Source organism: Pezoporus occidentalis, unplaced genomic scaffold (assembly GCF_034315485.1).
Source record: "Pezoporus occidentalis ecotype Australia unplaced genomic scaffold, CSIRO_AGI_Poc_V1 ctg147, whole genome shotgun sequence".
In the NCBI taxonomy this organism is placed as follows: domain Eukaryota; kingdom Metazoa; phylum Chordata; class Aves; order Psittaciformes; family Psittacidae; genus Pezoporus; species Pezoporus occidentalis.
This window is the reverse complement of record NW_026913284.1, coordinates 180,978-199,766: the sequence shown is the minus strand read 5'-3', so window position 1 is coordinate 199,766 and position 18,789 is coordinate 180,978. Positions and strand designations below refer to the sequence as shown.

General features: G+C 40.3%; 1 protein-coding gene and 1 long non-coding RNA gene across 2 annotated transcripts in view; one reads left to right on the top strand and one right to left on the bottom strand.

Annotated features, from left to right (window-relative positions):
• The window catches only part of BLNK (B cell linker), a 105,699-nt gene that overhangs the window by 37,093 nt on the left and 49,817 nt on the right, over positions 1-18,789 (top strand). The window lies entirely within an intron of this gene.
• On the bottom strand, positions 2,821-18,540 carry LOC134159439 (uncharacterized). Its single transcript, XR_009963154.1, has 7 exons — positions 17,885-18,540; positions 15,426-15,552; positions 14,759-14,844; positions 14,153-14,215; positions 13,958-14,025; positions 13,335-13,592; positions 2,821-6,208 (listed from the first exon to the last, which is right to left on the bottom strand). It is a non-coding gene; the product is annotated as an uncharacterized LOC134159439 (long non-coding RNA).

Sequence of the window (18,789 nt, the reverse complement as noted above, 5' to 3'; positions counted from 1 at the left end):
AGACAGAAGGTCCCTTGACATGTCACTGTCAAAAGCTCTTTGCCTTTCCCATTCTAATTCTCACTAGCACAACACTTGATGTTCTTCTTTTACTTAAGAAAGATTTTGAGTCTAGAAGGCTATAAATGCTCAGTGAATCAAAACATGCAGTTATTCTATATTCTCCTAAGAAATCCCATCACAGGCGTACCAGGAGCATGGCTGCAGATGCAGCCATGCATGGATATGCTTTCCTGACTTCTGCACCAAATACCTCTGCTAACTCAATGGAAGGTTCTTTTCCCTCTAGTCAATACTATACCTGTTCTTTAGGGGAGAAAAGATTACAGGGGCAAAAAATACAAGATGTTTTCTCTGGGAAGAGTTTATCGTAGCAATTCTGGTTTGGTACTCTGAAATAAACTCTTTTTTAACTACTTCTGTTTTAGTTCTGTTATTTCAAAATTAATAGATTTTCACAGCCTAATGACAACCTGATGTAAACTACTTCCCATCAACACATAAAGCCACAGGTCTACCCAGATTTCTTCGGAGAAGCTACTGAATATAGTAGAGAAATTATCAAGGTGCAATGTCTGCTAGTGTCCTATCTTATCCTTGAAATGCAGTAACGAAAGATTTCCTTCCCCACTTCCAAAAACAATAACATAAGAGAGGTTCTGATTTCAAACAAGGGACAGCTAGTCCAAACCTCTCTGAATCTGGCTGCCAGGGCTGTGCAACGAACTGCTCTCACAGGTTTGTATGTTTTCAACAGTCCTGACATCATGTTGAAATCTTGAGCTTTGCTTAAAGCCCTTCTTCCTGCAGAAACACCAGTTGTATTTTTCACTCCACACTGCAGACTCAGTTGATACACTCTCATCCTGACAGCCTAGGTTCACCCAAAACACTGAACCAGTTTACTGTCAAGAATGGCTGTACAACAGCACTTTCCAGATACTTCCCATTGGAGAAGTCTCAAACATATCACAAACTACAGTCATGGACTCACTTACTCAGTGTTAAAATACATACCAGGAAGAGCACTATGTAGAACACGACACTACATTGAGTAGCACTCTTTAAGAGAGCACAGCAGAATCAACCTCATACCACAGATCTTTCATAATACTGGAACTTAACTGCTTTCCAAACAGTCTGTCTTGCTATCTCTACTTAACATTTTAAGAAGCAGTGCAAATAAGACTGGTATTCGTATCTGTGTTCAGCAAAACTGGCATATAAACTGTATCTCAATTATGAGCAGCCATCTTTGGAAGCACATCTTAAGAAAGAGATATAATTACAGCTCAACCACCTCAGTGTAGATAGTCCAAGACTATCTACACCAGATGTTTACCAGAAGTTGTTTCACAATGCTTTCGGCTTACTCAAGTTTCACTTTCCCAGGGACTGTGAAATTAAAAGGCCTTCTTTATAGCTAATGTGATTAGAAATTCACTCCAAAATCAAACTCAGAATAAATTCTGTTCTCAGCTCATGAGCTCTAGGGACTGTTTTACAAAATCAGGACTGAAATCTTTCATCAAAATCAGTGCTCTTTGTCACATGCAAATTTAGAAGTCTGTTCTGGCTGTATTGGATTGCTAAGTAAATGAGAAATCTTCACCTGCAAATCAGGCATGAGATGTTAAGCCTTGAGTTTACCATTTGTGTATAACAACATGCAGTTATGGAAGATCCCGGATAATAAGTGAGCTATGATAAGGAACACATAATTACAAACTTTGCTTAATTATGGTGTGGGCAGCATTTGACCTCCTTTTCTTGAAATAAACATCTACCAATTTTCACTGCTGTGAAAAATGTTACTGGCTTATTTTACCAGAATTTTATAGTATATGCAGGAAAGTTTACTATTTATAAATCAAGTGTTCTAATTAAGATTGATTTCTAGACTAGTTTCTAACATTTTTTTTTTCATTTGTTCACAATTTTTAATAACTCTCAATGGAAATTTATCATCCTTGCCTTCTAAGCAAGAGATGTCTTTTCCTGAGACATATGAATAAATTCTCAAACAACCTAATGTGGAAAATTAACTTTTTAGCTTTTTCACAGCTATTAGAATTTAAATCCATGGACAAGTTCTTCACACATGCAAAGGCTTGGATCTCCTCTGAACACCTTTGCAGCTGGGTAGGGGAGTTTTCATAAGGCACAGTATTTTGTAGCAATAACATCCAATAATCACTAAACCTGGATTTCATAAATGTGGATTTGAGACCTTACTTTGCCTAAGTAAACTCAGCAATATTATTTTAGCATTCCCTGCTTTCTTTCCCACCAGCAGTGTGAAAAGCATAGTATTTCCCTATCTCACAGGGGTGCTATAATGGAAAAGCATCAGGAATTTGGATGTCTTAAAATAGTAAGGAAAACTGTACAACTGCACTGCAAGTGAAAACTGTAACTTGCTTCCCAAGTTCCCATTCCCCAGCTGTGATGCCACAGGCCTACAGGAGATAAATGCACTGGGGACATGTGAATACTGCAGATATTTCTGGCCAGGCAGTGACCAATGCTACTATCACTGCAGCTGCTGAACAGACCTCTTGTGTTGTCAGGGACCACCCCAGGCTTGCAGGCAACTAAAGAGAGTGATGGTTCAAAGGGCAAACAGGCCTCTGCTGGTAAAATGAATTGTACTCTACTCATGACAGAGATTTACATCCATCTTTTCTCCACACTTTAGTCAGACACTTCAATGCATTTTAACTCACTGTCTGTGCTTCAAGCAATAAGCTTTGTCTCAAACACTTGCATGCATAATGCATTTTCTGCTGTTACGTTTTTAATTCTTATTAAAAGGCTAGGATAATTAAAGGCATAAACAGGATGACAATAATTAAAATTAAGAATAAAATAAAAGTGGAGTCAAGAAATAAATCGGTAGAATTCTAACAGGCTACAATGACATTCAAATTGCATATGTAGAAAATTTCTAATCCTGTTTGGAGGGGAGATTACATAGTCATTATTATTAAATTTATTCTTAGCTAATAAATGCAGGGTGTGCAACATTCTACTTTCAGTTTCACTTAGAAATATTTTGATTTCCTGCTCCTGCATTTTTATTTCAACCAAAGACAAATCCTAATAAAAAAAATAATAAACCCAATGAGATTTCTATGAGAATTACACTGTTTCCTTAAGAAACAATAAAGAGAAAGAGCTTTTACTGTCTCTTTAAGCAAGTACAGCAGTACAGAAATCTTGTCACAATTTGCATTTGGACTTGTCCCACTCCAGAGAAAGCTCCAAGCTGAAAAAGCAAAGGTGATAGATGACTGCTATCCCAACACTTAGTAAGCAGGAATGGTTTTCCCCTCTCCTTGGGATATACTATAATGGATTTTTAATTACCCTATATCCTTCAAATACCAGTGCTGAATCAGGTTGAAAGTTTTATGCCTAAGTGTGTAGATTTAGTTCCTTGCTTTCCTTAGTTTTTGCTGTAGCTTAAATGTCATTTTAAAAACCTCCACTTATTCCGAAAACTGGAAAAGGCCAGGGCTGCAAATTCAAAAGATAGATACCTCTTCACACAGCGATGACCCAAACCTAAAAGAGATCTGAAGAGGTTTCCAGTACATAAGCACTCTAGTGTCATAAAAACATAATACAGGGCACTTCCTTGGTAGTTATATACACTCCAAAGGATGAAAAAGGAAACCCACCAACCTGCATTTGACTTTAAATAATATTTTATATATTATATACTCATTTTTAGCATAGAAAGGCTATAACAAAAGTCTACTCAGGCATCAAACATTTAGAGGCAGCCACTGCCTGCTGATTAGAATTAATTCTGGATAGTCTCCTGTTTACAGGAGGACCTAGGAAATATTTGCTCAGCAAAGCAGCACCATCTTGCTTTCTTTTACGGCAACAGATTATTACACCCCTGCAGCAGAAAGAGGGCAACAGACACTTGCATTATGGCAGTTTTATTTCCTTCTGCCATAAGCAATTGAGACTTTTGCAATTACACCAGTTACTTGAGGAGGAAAATCCCTCACAGCTCAGGAGCATACTGTGTTCCAAGACCTTTTAGGAAGCTCACTTCTGCTCTTGTAACTGTTCACCATGCTATCTTGGATCTAAAGCCAGGCCAAACTGGTATTCTATATTGAAATGTTTTGTGAAAGCTTAACAATGAAAGAATGGAAAGATCACAGCTTTAGATGCCTTGTGGCACTACCATACACCACGTGGATCTGAACCTGAGACCACAGTTTTATCATAGCACTTCTCCCATCTCAGCTCCGTGTCAAAAAAACTACCTAGTCAGGTGAATACAGACAGACACATTCCAATACTATAAATCTGTAACTGGGCATTTCTTAGTACTAAGGGAATACAATTTTATCAAGCTTTGTCATATTTTTGGGATTTGCCCAAAATGTATTATATTCTATTTTGGCAAAATATGCTGTCCACTATTTAAGTCAAATAACCTTTAATACAATTCCATAGAGAAACAGTGAATTTGTATTTTATGCATTGCTTTTTATCAACAATAACACATAAAGAAAATAGTACAAAGTAGAAACTATTTCTGTACATCATATTCTCCTACAACTGCAACCACACAGAAGGCATTTTCAAACAAACTATCATTCAAAACTCGACATGGAGATGCAGGGTGGAGTTACATTAATGGCGTTCTAGGTGGGATGAAAAGCAAACCCAATATAGAAGCTATTCAAGCTAGCAACATGTTCAGCTGAAGGGCAACTCAGGGTTACAGATACATTGTCAGAGTTGGAGGTTTTTTTCCATTTTAATGAATATTACACCCACAAACTCCAATAAAATAAAATAATTTTGTCCTTTCTCCCATCTTTTCTTACTGAATATAATCCTGCTCTCAAACAGTAAAATACCAATCGATATTATCCAGATGTCAAAAGAGAACTGATAGGATATGAAGATATCAGAAGAAATCCCTATTTTTCTTACCAACACCTGTGATGGAAACCAGTTTCCAAGTTGTCTGAGTATCTTCCCTACCCTCACTATCCCAGTAAGGAAAACACAGAGAGGCACACAGAGTTTGCAGTTTTAACTGGCTTATGTCTGTATATATAAAATATAAATCAATACAAGCCTGAACCACCTCCAGAGCCTCCTCCTCTTCTTCAGCCCCAGGATATTCCACCACACTCTGTTATAGAGCCTGTTCAGAACAACTTCTAAACTAGAAAATTTTCAGATTATTCAGTCTTGCCCAGTTTTCTTTCATGGTACCCTACTATGCTTAGGCATCTACAGAATGGCACTTGGGGGTGAGTTAACAGTATAATTATAGAAGTGTTTCTTTGATATTGGAAACACTATGCTCATTTTTAGAAATGTTAAGCAAGATAAATCACTGACACTTTTGATAAGTGTAACAAACTACTGTTAAATAATACTAGATGTCTTTTAACTCTTTGAAGAGAAAGAGTAGATCAGCCTCTGAGAAAAAAAGCATGGGCTGATCCATCTGTAGAGAGAGCCAGGTCTGCAATAGCTTCACCTCATTAAGTTTTAGTGAAAGTAGAAATATTTATCTTTGTTAGTATGACTCTAGACCAGCCTAAATAGTAATAGGAGTTGCACAGCATCTCAAGTTGGTACCAAAAAAAAAAAAAATAGAAACAAGTCATCTTTTTAAATCACAGACCAGCTGAAGTTTGTGCACAAAGCCAGAAGGAGAACCAGAAATGGAAGCTGTAGCCCAAACTGGTTCATCACCATCATTGTATATATGGACAGAATCTTCTTCTTTCACCCTGTCAGTTGATGTGCTTTCCTTTTCTTTATTACATGGCTGTACTGAGACCACAGAGAAGAGGTTGTTGTAGTTTCAATTCACTGGTCTTTCTTCCCTTTTAGAAAATCATATTTGGTAGTTGGAAAGAGCTGCACCTGGGACTCCAACTCAGAAGAAAATAACTTCTGGCTCATTCAAGCAATGAAGTGTGAAAGACTATTAATTTATAATCTCATTTTAGCAGAATTCCATATATGCCCCAGCTCAGGTACATACTGGGCACAAAACAGAGCAAATGTCCTGGCTCATTTTGTTCCAAATCTCCAAACTGGAGTCCTCTCAGTTTTTTAAAGGAATACAATATTTAATTTAGAGCATGTTGTCGACACACATTAATGTTCTCTGCAGGAGAGACATTTCATTCTTCTCACTTTAGACTAGCCTCTGTAAAAATGAGTGAAAAACATAACCTTATTTTACTTTCATATAAGCATGCAGAACTTCATTCATTAGTTCATACATTTGTGCTGTGATGGCAGATGCAGTATTTCTAAGATAATGAAGGAAAGTATTAAACCCTTTCATTCAGACTTTCTTTAATTCAGAAATGATAAGAAAACAGGTAAATGGTCAAGGTAAGATACTCAGCCATGAAAACTGCAGTGCTTAAAAATGGGGTCAGCTAGGCAAGGATGGTAGAGAAGCTGAGCTGCAAGAAGTTAAGGGACTGTGGCAGGGAGGCCTGTTGCAGCTGCAAGCCAGACAGTTGGTGCTGTAACAACCAGCTACTTGAAACAGCTTCAGGAGAGGCTGCTCAGCACAGCTGGCCTGGCAAAAGATGAAGTACAGTTGGTAGGAATGCCACAGCATCCCTTTGTGCAACAGAATTCAAGACCTGAAACCCAACAGCCTGTATAGCTACAGGTGACAACCTATAGAATTCATAAATATGGAAAAAAAAATGCATCTCAAAGACTTGGCCTAAACAAATGCAGACATTGCATTAAGTATGCAAATAAATCATAGAATCATAGAATAGTTAAGGTTGGAAAGGACCTTAAGATCATCTAGTTCCAACCACTCACCCATGGGCAGGGACACCTCACAATAGACCAGGTCACCCGAGACTCCTTCCAACCTGGCCTTGAACACTTCCAGGGATGGAGCATTTACCAGTTCTTTGGGCAACCCATTCCAGTGCCTCACCACCCTCACAGTAAAGAACTTCTTCCTTATATCTAACCTGAGCTTCCCTGTTTAAGATTGAATCCATTATCCCTTTCCTATTGCTACAGTCCCTTATGAAGAGTCCCTCTCTTCATACAGAGGGATGAAAGGGCATTCTCCAGAGTAGGGAGGCTGTTCAGCCTCCTGGCCAAATCTGTCTTGGTCGGGGCTGAGACTGCAGCTAAAAATTCTGATGGAACAGTATTGCCTGGTCTGTTTTAAATAATAGTTTATTTTACTCTTCCACAACTCATGCCTGACATTCTCCTTCTGTTCCCAAGAGTCAAGAGTTCTGAGGGGAAAAAAAGTTTATGTATTTTACAGTTCTTATACTGGTTCTCCTGTTTTCCATTGTCTTCCACCCACTGCCTTTGCATATTTTAGGTACCCTCCAATGACATCCTTGACAGAGCATGAAGTCTCAGTTTCTTCTTCACAATTCTGGCACTTCAGTTTCCCCAGACACCTGCTACCACAGCTCTGTCATTTCTCCTATTTAGTTCCTCACTGCTCAGTTTCATGGCTTATTATTTTACGGAGCTCTCAGAATACAGACAATAACTTAAAAATACATTACCATTTCAGTTCATTTGCCTTATGATACATTTCATAAAAGTAATCAGATCCTTTTCTAAATCGCTGATCTGGCTGATATAATTAATTACCTTTATCAGTGTATATCTTCCTTATCTCATTCTGCGGGCTGAAGCAATAATATTCTGAAGAAATACACAGGAATATAAGGCATACATACACATGCTCTTACTTTAATGAATAAATATTAGAGTTCAAGATGACAGACAGGAAAGGACTGTTTGTATTGCTTGAAATGTCAGCATGAACTACCACCTATATTCCTTTTGTATCACTGGCACAAACAATGTTTTAGACATTATTCACAACTAGGTGTTTTCTGTCCACATGTAGCCCACAAACAGATTTAAATATACCCTGTAAAAAATTTCAAAGGCAAATATTACCTGTCATTATTTTCTCTTTTTAAAGAAATAGAAATGTAATTCACATGTACAGTATTACAGGTATCCTCTACTATGTAATATTTTTCCAGGGATTTACTGAAAATTACAGATAAAACCAAAATTTCAACAATTTTGGCTTGTAACCAAAAGCAGCACTAAGCATGTGTGATATACCTCCATCACCAGGCAGCTCTAAGAAAACACTGACAAATAAATAGCAAGTATAGCTAATTCAGATCACAGACAAGAAAGAGCCTTACAGATTATGTCTTTCCAGCAACACTTCTCTACCATCATCAAAGTGAATACGGTATCATATCCTCTGTTAATCACAATGAATAATGGGAATAGATTCTTCAGGATTAAAGATGCAAATGGTCCAGAACCAGCCTAAATAAAAACCAACATATCAGTATATATCTATACCTACAATGTATCTTGCAGAGTCTACAGGATAGAACACCAGTTTCTGGGAAAGCCCCACTTTCTGTGTAGATTTGAAGTACTGCTCATTCACAACAAATGCATCAAGAATGTTTTGAAACTCAGCCCCATGGCATAGCTCCAGCAGATACCTGAGCATTTATTTTATTTTTTTTTTTTACACTAAGCTCAAAATTTTGCTTCTTTATTATGGCATTTTTTTCTATTCCAATATTATAGAGTATTGGGTGGCTTAAAGTAAAGCAAGCCTGGGTCAGATCAAAGGTCTAATTCATGTGACATTTGTAACACTAGCCTGCATCAGGTGCCTTAAAGAAGATAAAGGCAAGCAAATGGGTGTGAGTGGGTGCCTCCACCTGCAGACGTGTGAAGAGTACATCACTTGCTGAGCTGGTAAAACACTCCAATGCACCACTCTTAATAAATTTGCTCTGTGAACTCTGATTCAGGAATGGGTTGGTGGTGTCAGTTCCACCAGGAATAAGAATAATAATAGCAATCTCTAATTTCTTTAGAGGCTCATGATACTTTGAGGAGTCTTTTTCATAAAAGGGGAAATTCTCCTGTGAACACAATTATGAAAGTTAACCAAGCTCGAGAAAGGCTTAAGCTTGAAAGCAATCAGAACCCCAGGCAGATCTCTGCGACACAGAGAAGGTTTAAGTACCCAAGTCCAAGTCCATCCTGTAGATGCTGGCAAAAATCTACTAGCTTTCAGAAATTAAAATCTCATAAAACTATCATCTATGCATATCATTTCTAAACTAACCATCAAAAACTTTCTCTAATCCCAAACATTTTAGATTGTGATTTCCTCAGTGCAGTGACCTTCTTCTTGTTCTTTATTATAGCAATGTACAATGAAAAGGGATAACACTTTATAAAGCAGACTGCTATGTACTACTGCAATACAATAAATATTCAAATTTACATATATGCATTTCTTTCTATGTAGATTTCTATCAAATTTTCCTTCTACTTTCACTTCTCCCCTAGTTCCCTCTATATTATAAATCTGAAGGGATGACAAAAAAAGTAGAAATAGTTATTCTGAAACCCAGTGTTTGATACTAAATGTAGATTTTTTTTCAACATATTCTGGGAGTAGAAAGACACAGGCTTTTATGATCACAAAGCAATAAATGCTTTGAAATAGTACATATAAAAATAATAATCCACTAATATATCATGACACTCCTATTCATCAGCTACAGTTTTGTTGGTTTCATGCAATTAAAGTTACCAACTGTGTAAATATATTCTTTGCAACAATTCAAAAAATTTGCAGTGTTAGACAACAGAAAAAATCATGGCTATAGTTACAAATCTGAGTAATTTTTCTCCACAGAGTATTCCATGAAACTCTTTATCTTTGGTCATGAAATGTTATCTTATTATTTCAAATAGTAGTTTGCTACTTAATTAATAAGATGATAATTTCTCTATTTAGAAAGTCCCCCATCTCCTTGATCACTTCACTGTCTTTTTTTCAAGGTGGTATTTCAAATGCACTATACTTGTGGGTGAGAAGGACTTTGGCGATATTTCTGTTCCCAGAACATAGTGGTAGGCAATTCCAGTTATCCAAGAAACAGGAGAGCAGTCTTTAGAAGATGGAAACATATGAAAACAAAAAAGACTACAGACAAAAGTATTTTTTCCTGTTCCTAAGCGGCAACAGGAAAATGCTCAGACAGCAATTATTGTGGTCAGTGAAGCAGTGCAGATTACCAAATTGTACCAGACAAAAGATGCACCAACACATACATACATACATACAACTTGGCTGTATGTACTGCATCTTGGCTCTGCGTATTACAGGCCAGTGCAAGACAGGAAAGAAGGGGTTTAAAAACTATTGGGTTTTCAGCATTTTCCAAGTACTGAAGACATCACGATATGTCTAAACAGTATCAGCACTATACAGAAGTAACCTCATTTTAAAATATCCCTTTCATTTTAAGTTTGAAAACATTCTACAATCTTTTGTTTGTGTGAGTGTATACACAGTGATTTTATGAGGGACAAAATCATATTTAGACCATTCACTATCAGTGTCTAAATTTTGACTGATGCTCAGTTTTCACATGCAGAAAAGAGGGACACAAAACACTTCTTCCCAGTGCTCCTCTGCCCCATGCAAGTCTCATTCTCAGTGCCAGGGCTAAATAACCCACTCTGCTAAACACTCCCACTAAGGCTCCTTGGGTACTCTCCACGGTAAATCCACACCCCAAACAGGAGGACAGAGGGAAAAACAAATTTGTCCAAGGTTTAATCCAGTTGCAGCAGGAGGCAGGAGAGCAGGGTATACAAGTCCTGGAGAAAAGTCAGAAACAAGAGAGGCTTGCCAGTCTGAAAAAAAGCCTGTGCCCCTACACCTGCCTGCTATGGTAAGGATCAGAGCTAGATTAAACCTGGCCAGCTACAAGTATGTTCATTCCAGTCACTCCTGATTGCTGGAAGGGGCTATTTGTAGACTGAGCATCAGCACCATTCTTCAGATTCACTGTAGCTGTTGGCTGGCACCAACACAGGTCATTGCCTCCAAGGCAATCTGACCTCAAACACTTTCAGTTTAACATTAAATAATTAATCTGTCTGAAAGAGCAAATTTTGTGTTTCTGTGTGCATGTGGAACAGATGACTGTAAAATCGAAAAGCAGAAGTGCAGCTTTTTACACAGTGGGTTTGTCCCCAGAGAAATAAAACACATTTTCTCAGCAGGTGTTAAAATGAATTTGCTCAGAAGCCCCTTCATGAGAAAATCCTGTTAAATTCACTGTTTTCACATCTTTGCCTACCCCACAGTACATGCCTACACATACAGCCTGTTTCCTCCAGTAAGACTACAGACAAACCTAAATCCCTAACAATTGAATTGAATTTTCAAATGCATCTCCTACTGCTAGTGCTATATGAAAAACTTTTAACATGCCATTTAGTGTCCAAAGTGATAACAGATTAAGGCTTTAAGAGTTCTAGGGCAGTTGCTAGGAAACTTCCAAAATTAATACTGTGGCAGTGAACCATTTGACTCACAGTGAGGAGACTAAAACTGAAAATTAGTATTATTTAAAAGTACTTAGGACAGAGAAGTACCTCCCTCTCATCTGCTAAGACACACATAAATGCCCGCATGTAATTTTTCCTGTAAAAGTAGTGTTTTCTAGTTTAAAATAGCTTCTATGCATCCTGAAATTGAAAAAAATCCATTTAAATAGACTAGTTAATGAGAGTCTGAGAGCAATGCTTGGAAAAAACAGAGATGCAATATATTAAACATGAAGCAGCAGTGTTCCCCTGTTTACAGCCATTCGTAAGTAGTAAATAGAGATAATGTCTTGACAAATCATGTTCCATAACCTCATGGTTTCTGAATAGCAGCCATGGGATGCTGAATGGTAAGTTAAGTAGGCAGTGTTATCAGCCAAAATAGAAATCAAGGGGAAACAAAACTATGTCTAAATTGGCATAGTTTTAAACAATAGTTTTGAGTGCTCTTTTGGCCTGCAAATTTGCATTCAGACCCATATGATCAAGCACAAAATCCTCCCGAGCAACATGTGACAGTCTACTGCTAACTCTCCATTTCCCCTCTGCTCTTCATCTGCACAGCATATTGCTGGCATGTCTTCCTACAGACATTCTGAAAGCAGAAGAGATCAAATACATACAAAATACTTTAAAATAGCAGGTTTTAGGAAAAATTCATGCCTCCAACATGGTTACAGTTCAGATTCAAGTGGTATGAATTTGGGCTGTTTTCCAATTTAGATGTGGGTGGTATCCATTTGGGCTATTTTCACTACATTTCCATAGCCTCAAAAACCAGAACTGTAGCAATCATTTACTGACTTTCATGTGAACACAGACTGATCAAGCCAAATTCCTGTTACTGACCAACTACATTTACCTTCACATTACACTGCTTCCAAGGTTGGAGTTCTCACCTTTAGTGCTATCCCAGTAGTAGCATGAAGTCAGAGCTCAAGCAGTAGACACAAATTTTAAATAGAAATCCTTTAAATAGAGAATAAATAGAAGCAATTATCAGAGGCTGAGAGAGATTTAAGACAGCATGTAGATATAGGCAGGGAGAAGGACCTCTGATCGAGATGAAATACTAAGACCTCAAGTAAAATCAGACAGATATTTTGAAGTGAATTTTCAATCGTTTTGCATATGCTCAGGAAAGCCTACATTGCTGCCCTTTTTTCTTCAAGGAAAAGCCAAGCAAAAGCTCACAAAGCTGTCTCATAGAGTAAAACCTGCAACATCCTGTGGTTCCCCACACTCCCCAGAAGTGGGGATGTCAAAATGAAAAGATACGCTAACCACTTGGCAAGAGAGGTTGTACATAAAATCCACTTGAAGAATTCTTTCCTATGCAGAACAGTTGCATCCTTGCCTTCTGAGTAGTTCTAAGAAAAAACTTTTGGCACAATCCTCTCTATTAATGTTGGAGACATTTTTTGCTAATGGAGAAGGGGTTAAGAAACGTTTTCTAGCATGACTGAGAGAAAAAGTAAGTCTTATTGAAACCTCATTATCAAAGCAATTGCTTACTTCAAACCATGTTTCTCAGCTGTTTTATATACATTGAATGCACTAGACTGAATCTATGAGCATTAATGTATTCTGTAAAAAATAGCTTCTTGAAATAGTCATGCATAGTTCAGTGAGATCATCTGATGCAGCACTGTCTCCTCAAAGCATTAAAAATAAACATTAAAAAGATTTAGTGTAAACTGATATTTTAAACTAATCTATTGCAGAAATCTGCAAAATTTCTTTTATTCACCTTCTCATTGTTAAATTTTTATGCCACATGATATAGTTTACAAATATCTGCTTTTTATTTCAATTATGTGAAATCCTAGAAGTTCAGAAAGGGCAACTGAGAGCCAAGGCTGTACCTGTGCACTGGCTTGGACTTTTCACACTCATTCCTGCAGCTTGACTGCCCATCTGTCCTGTGTGCCACAGCTCCTGCCTGGAACACATTCCTAGAGTTTCTTGTCATGCAGAAGAAACTATGGGCAAATGCGGTTGCATCACTGAGCCTCACCCTGCTTTGCAGTCAGGATGTGGCTTCGGCTGCCAACCCAGATCAGGAACTCCAAAAGAGTTTTTAAACAGGCCCTTAGGTTCCCTAGATTTAACATAGTCACAATCTGTAATCCAAATTAAGACAATGGCATGAACAGTCTCCATAAAAAGGTGTTATTCAAATCTTATGAATTTAAAATAAAGATACGCACAGCTGATATCTGATATATTAACACTGTAATACGAATATTGAGCAGGAATCCCTGACAAACCTAAAATGATCATACAAGCCATGTACTGGAAGCTATTAAACTAGAGAGCATTAATTTTAGTGGAAATCACAAAAAGAAGTCATAAAAAGTGTCAAGGGAGAAACCTTCAGCCAGGAGAAACCACCAGCCATATCAAACTCTGGATTTTGCCTAAAGATTTCTCTACAACAGTTTGCTCTGTATGAAGATGCATGTTCTGATCTAGGTACAACACTTACCAATGACCAAAATGTTTCAGACAAGTCTTCCGATCCCTTGTTTCTGTGCTACAGGAGTTTTTGGTCTACTTAGAGATGGAAAGTCAAGCTATAAATTATCTTAACAACAGGGTACAGAAAACTGGAGCCCTGAATAAACAGGAAATATCTGGGAATTCACAGCAAATTTTGACCAAATGAAGGTACAATACTCACTGTCTTGGACAGAGTTTGTTCCACCCAGTTTTGCTTTGACCATGCCTCGATGACCTCACAGCTCTTAAATAGAAAACGGAACATGCCACCAGAGTGAGGCAGCATGTACAAGGAATGATCCAGTGGGAAGTAAACAGCAGAAAATAGCACAGGGGGTTAAAAAATAATTATAGTTTCTGAACATACAACATAAAAGTTGCTTTTAAAAATCTTTTTTATTTATGAGAATAAATAGAGAATTACAGTCATACTGGTTGAGGATCAGAGAGACAAACCCAGACTAAGCCACAACACTTGCGGTGATGAGGAAATAATGTTACAACAGTCAGTGGCATTTAGGAAATCTGTCCAAGCATTTAGAAGGCTTTTCCAAAATTCCAATGACATTTTGAGCATCAAAAAGAAAAATAAGAAAGCATGCATGTTCTGATAACCATCCTGCCAAGGGAATTTACTGGCAAATCCTGCATTACCTGTGAAAGGTAATGGCAGCAGGAATTTATCCTGTATCTCCTGTAGGCGTATACAGGAAAACAAACTCGGTGGCTATCACAAAACCAGCAGTCTGTGTGAATGTGGTTCTTAAAACATTAGATAAGAAAACACCAGTTAGGTAAAGGGCTTGAATGATGATGCTCCAGAAGACCACTGCAGAGTGGTCTTCCAAGTGATCTTCCCAGGTAGGAGCACATCTGCAAAACACCTTATTTAAGACATCAAGATATATTCTCCCAGGACACCAGCATGCCCCACACCCCTGGGACATGTCCCTCAGGCTGGTTCAGGCTGCCAGGCCATGTCTCAGTGGGCAGCAGCATTTGCCAGCCAGTGACCATTGTGTTTCACACTGGCCCCATTGGCCCCAGATGTGCCAGGGACCATGGAGGTGGCGCAGGCATTCCTCAAAACAGGTCCCCTCTACCAAGACCAGCTCCCGTGGCTGGGGAGAAGGTTTTTGCGTTAACCATCACTATGGTCAAGATGTCACTCACACGGTAAAACAAATCCCAGTTCCTCTTTGGCATTTTCCAAACAAACATATTAGGTCAAAGAGGGACAGTTGCTGAGGCAGCAATTACAAAAATAGCATGACATTATGTCTGCTGCATGGCTCAAACCTGCCACTGCCTCCACGCTCCCAGGGTTCCTGAAGAGGAAGACAGGGTATTTCCCCAAGAGGGGATTAGTAAGACCCTACCTCACAGGATCTCCTGAGGCACCGTTTTGGGGTGATGAGTAACGCTGGAGGGATGGAGGAACTGCTGCCACTCACCTGTCCCATCTCTGGTGCAGGTCTGCAGGGCCCTTCTTGCCAGCTGCATGTGGTGGCTTGTTCCTCTCAGTACAGACTATATAAAAACCACAGGCAGGACCAGAAGTTTGGACTCTGAAACCACCATCTGGGCAGAAGAAGAGGCAGAGGGCTGTGTGGAGGGGCTTGGACATGTTCTTTTTATGTAAGGTTTTTCTCTAGTGGTTTTCCAATCTTGTTGATCCAAGTTTTCTCAACACTATGGCAGATGGTCAGATAGACTGATTTGGTGGCAGACCAGAAAGAGCTAAGCAGGCTGTAGTAATGTTCTAGTGAGGCTACACTCAGATCCAAATGTAATTTGTATCTGAGTAATTTTCTGGTGAGGTTACACTTAGATCCAAATTAGATCTGGATGGTTTTGATGCACATACATATTTTAAATGGGGAAAAAGAGGAATTTCACTGTAACTAGAGGGGCTTTGTTTGGCATTTGGGGGACAATGGCTTCCTTCTCTTAATTTCAGGACTTTGCCTGCACTTGACTCTCCATTGGTTTCCTAGGAACATCATATTCCAAGGCAGCCACGAGAAATTACTCTCTCAGATGCCTTGCGTTTAAGATAACTGTGGGACACTGGGTCCTGTATATGCTCTTTGGGGGGAAAGGGCCTAATTTATTCTTTGCCCATGTTCTGAATGAGTAAAGAGAGACTGCCTAGGCCACATCCCCTGCTACTAGTAACTGCTAATTCTAGGCCAGGACTCTTTTATCCTCAAGAAAAAAAAACCCTTTCAGTGTGTCTTGCTATGTGTGAATATAAAGGAAGGCAAGATATGCCTTGGCTGTGAGGACAAGCATTTACCTCCTTTGCCTGTACTGCTTTCCAGACAAGTAAAACCAAGCCCTGATGGAGTTGTAGGATAGGGGTTGGTGTTTTTTTTTCCTACAAACTGTTTATAGATATTAAAGTGAAGCAGGACTGTGCACTGGGCCATGTGTGTGCATGGCAGAAGCAAGCAGGCTGAAGTATGACCAGTGGACAGGCCCCACAGCAGGTACCACAAATTCTCATGAGCAATTCTTATGCAATGGAGACTTTCTTAGGAGTAACTTCTTGGCAGCAGTACCAGTCTAAGCAGTCACACATCCTATTCCTCCCACCCCATGCTGCACCCTAACAAACATCTGTGCACTGAATCAAATCAAGCCCTTAGCACAAGGGACTTGGGGACTGCGCTGAGCATGAGGCACCAGCAGCAGCCCCTTCCTGGGAGCAGCAAAGTGACAGCACTACAGAGACAGGAGTGAAAGCCCTCCCCACTGGGCACTGCAGAGCATTAAAACTAAACCTGTGAACTGTTGGGTCAGGAAGAAATCAGGCAAAACCAGCATGGCAGTGCAAATGACAGGCTGCCTCCAAAGATCTCAAAGGGAAGCCGTCTGGAATTTCTGCAACAGTCAGGAGGTTATTGTGTAAGAGAAATCACTGCATGAGCCCTCTGAGCAAATCCCATATTCTGATATGTGTTTTAGATATAGCAGAAAGACTATACAAGCAAAACTACATTATTCCTTAAAGCCCACAAACTTCATGAGATACCCCAAAAATGGCCATTTCTTCACTATGGGATTTCCCTAGAGAAATACTGTATGCAGGTATCGAATGACTTCCATGCTAAAAGCTCAGACACCAAAAATGTCAGCCCTGCCAAGGTCAGAGCAATACTATTATCAAAGACACAACTCTTGTGGCAGGCTGTTTCCCCATAGCCATCTGCACTAACCAGGAAAGTTTGGTTTACTGTTAGAATTTCACAAGAAAAAGAAAAATAGTACAATCTTGGGAGGAAGCACATGCATCTGAAAATCTAGCCTAAGTGGCAATGAGAATCTCCCTAAGAAGTAACTTTGGGTGTGCTGAAAACATATTGCACTTATCAGAATATATTAACATGACACAAATGTACATTCTTAAATAAAACAATAGGTTTCCTGCCTAGAGCACTTTGGCTTATAAACTAAGCTACAGACAGGCCGAAGATAGAGAAGGAAAGTGACAAGACTCATCAGCTAAAGGTGCAGAATCCAAATTAATCAGCGCTTCAGGATAAAGGCTAAACATTATTTTCTGCTTACACAGCCCCTCAAAATCAACCAGTTGCCTATAAAGCTCATGATTTAAAAAGGAAAAAAATACGCAAAAAAATCCCAAGACTGAGATACCAGAGCCATAAAACACAGATCAGCTGCCTATATTTTGGGTGAGAACAGCCTGGTCCAGTGTCCTTGGAGGATCATCGTTTACTCCTGCCTTAGTTTAAAGGTTTAAAGTTTAGAAGTTTAAAAGTTTAAAGGTGAGGAAACTTTTTTCCTCTTACAGGTATATTCAGAAAGATGGGGGTAACAGGATGGTTTTCTCTAGCTTTGCTAGAAAGCCCCTGGGAAGGGAGAAGTTCCCACGGCAGCATGTTCCTACCTGTCGCACATCTTCACCAGGAAGCGCAGAGCGAGTAGGAGAGGGAAGCCTGCATTGTCCCCCGCAGCCTGCAGAGTCACCTGGGGCTGGAGGCGCGGCGAGGAGGGGGTTAGCCTGCCCGGCCACAACCCGCTGAAGCTGAGCTAAACGCAACCAGCTGCACACCAGGGCAGCCGAGCGGCCGGCACATCTTTCCCTGAGGCAGAGGCAGCGCTTCCCTAAGGCACAGCAACAGGTCTAGAGGGAGGAGCGGAGCAGAGGCCTCGCGTTCCCATTTCCAAAGACTCCACCTTGGCTCCCGGTACTGCAGCCACCTGTGCGCGCCGCCGGACAGGGGGCGGGCGTCGGGGCCGGGAGGGGCTGGCCTGGGCGCCCCGATCCCCGGGTCCCTCCTCTATCAGCGCCTGCGGGTAGGACGGGGAGAGGCTTCGGCAGCCCGGTACGACGGCGGCCGCCGCTTAACCCCGCCGAGGCAGTAATCGGACAAGTTTCCGCCGCGCCCGAGCACGGCGGTAGGAGGAAGCCGAGTCGAGCCTGCCAGAGGGGGCGGCCGCGCCGGCAGGTGCCGGGTTGGGGCGATACAGCGTGTCCCGGCGGGTGCCGGAGTAGCGCGGAGCATGGACAAGCTCAACAAGCTGACTGTGCCGGCCGGGGAGAAGCTCAGGTAGGGTCCGGTCAGCCTTGGTCTCTTCCATGAGTAGCGAGCGGGGGCTTGGAGCTGGGCTTGGGGCTTCGGGGTGACGGGGAACCTTGTTCTGCACCGGGGTAGCGGGGATAGGGAGGCTCAGAGGCACGAGGAAGCTGGTAGAAGTCTTAGAGGAAAACGGAGTTACTTCTGGTTGCTAGGGTGGTATAGGGAAGCGTGGAAGGTAAATACAGGTCTGGAGCCATTAATCGGACACGGC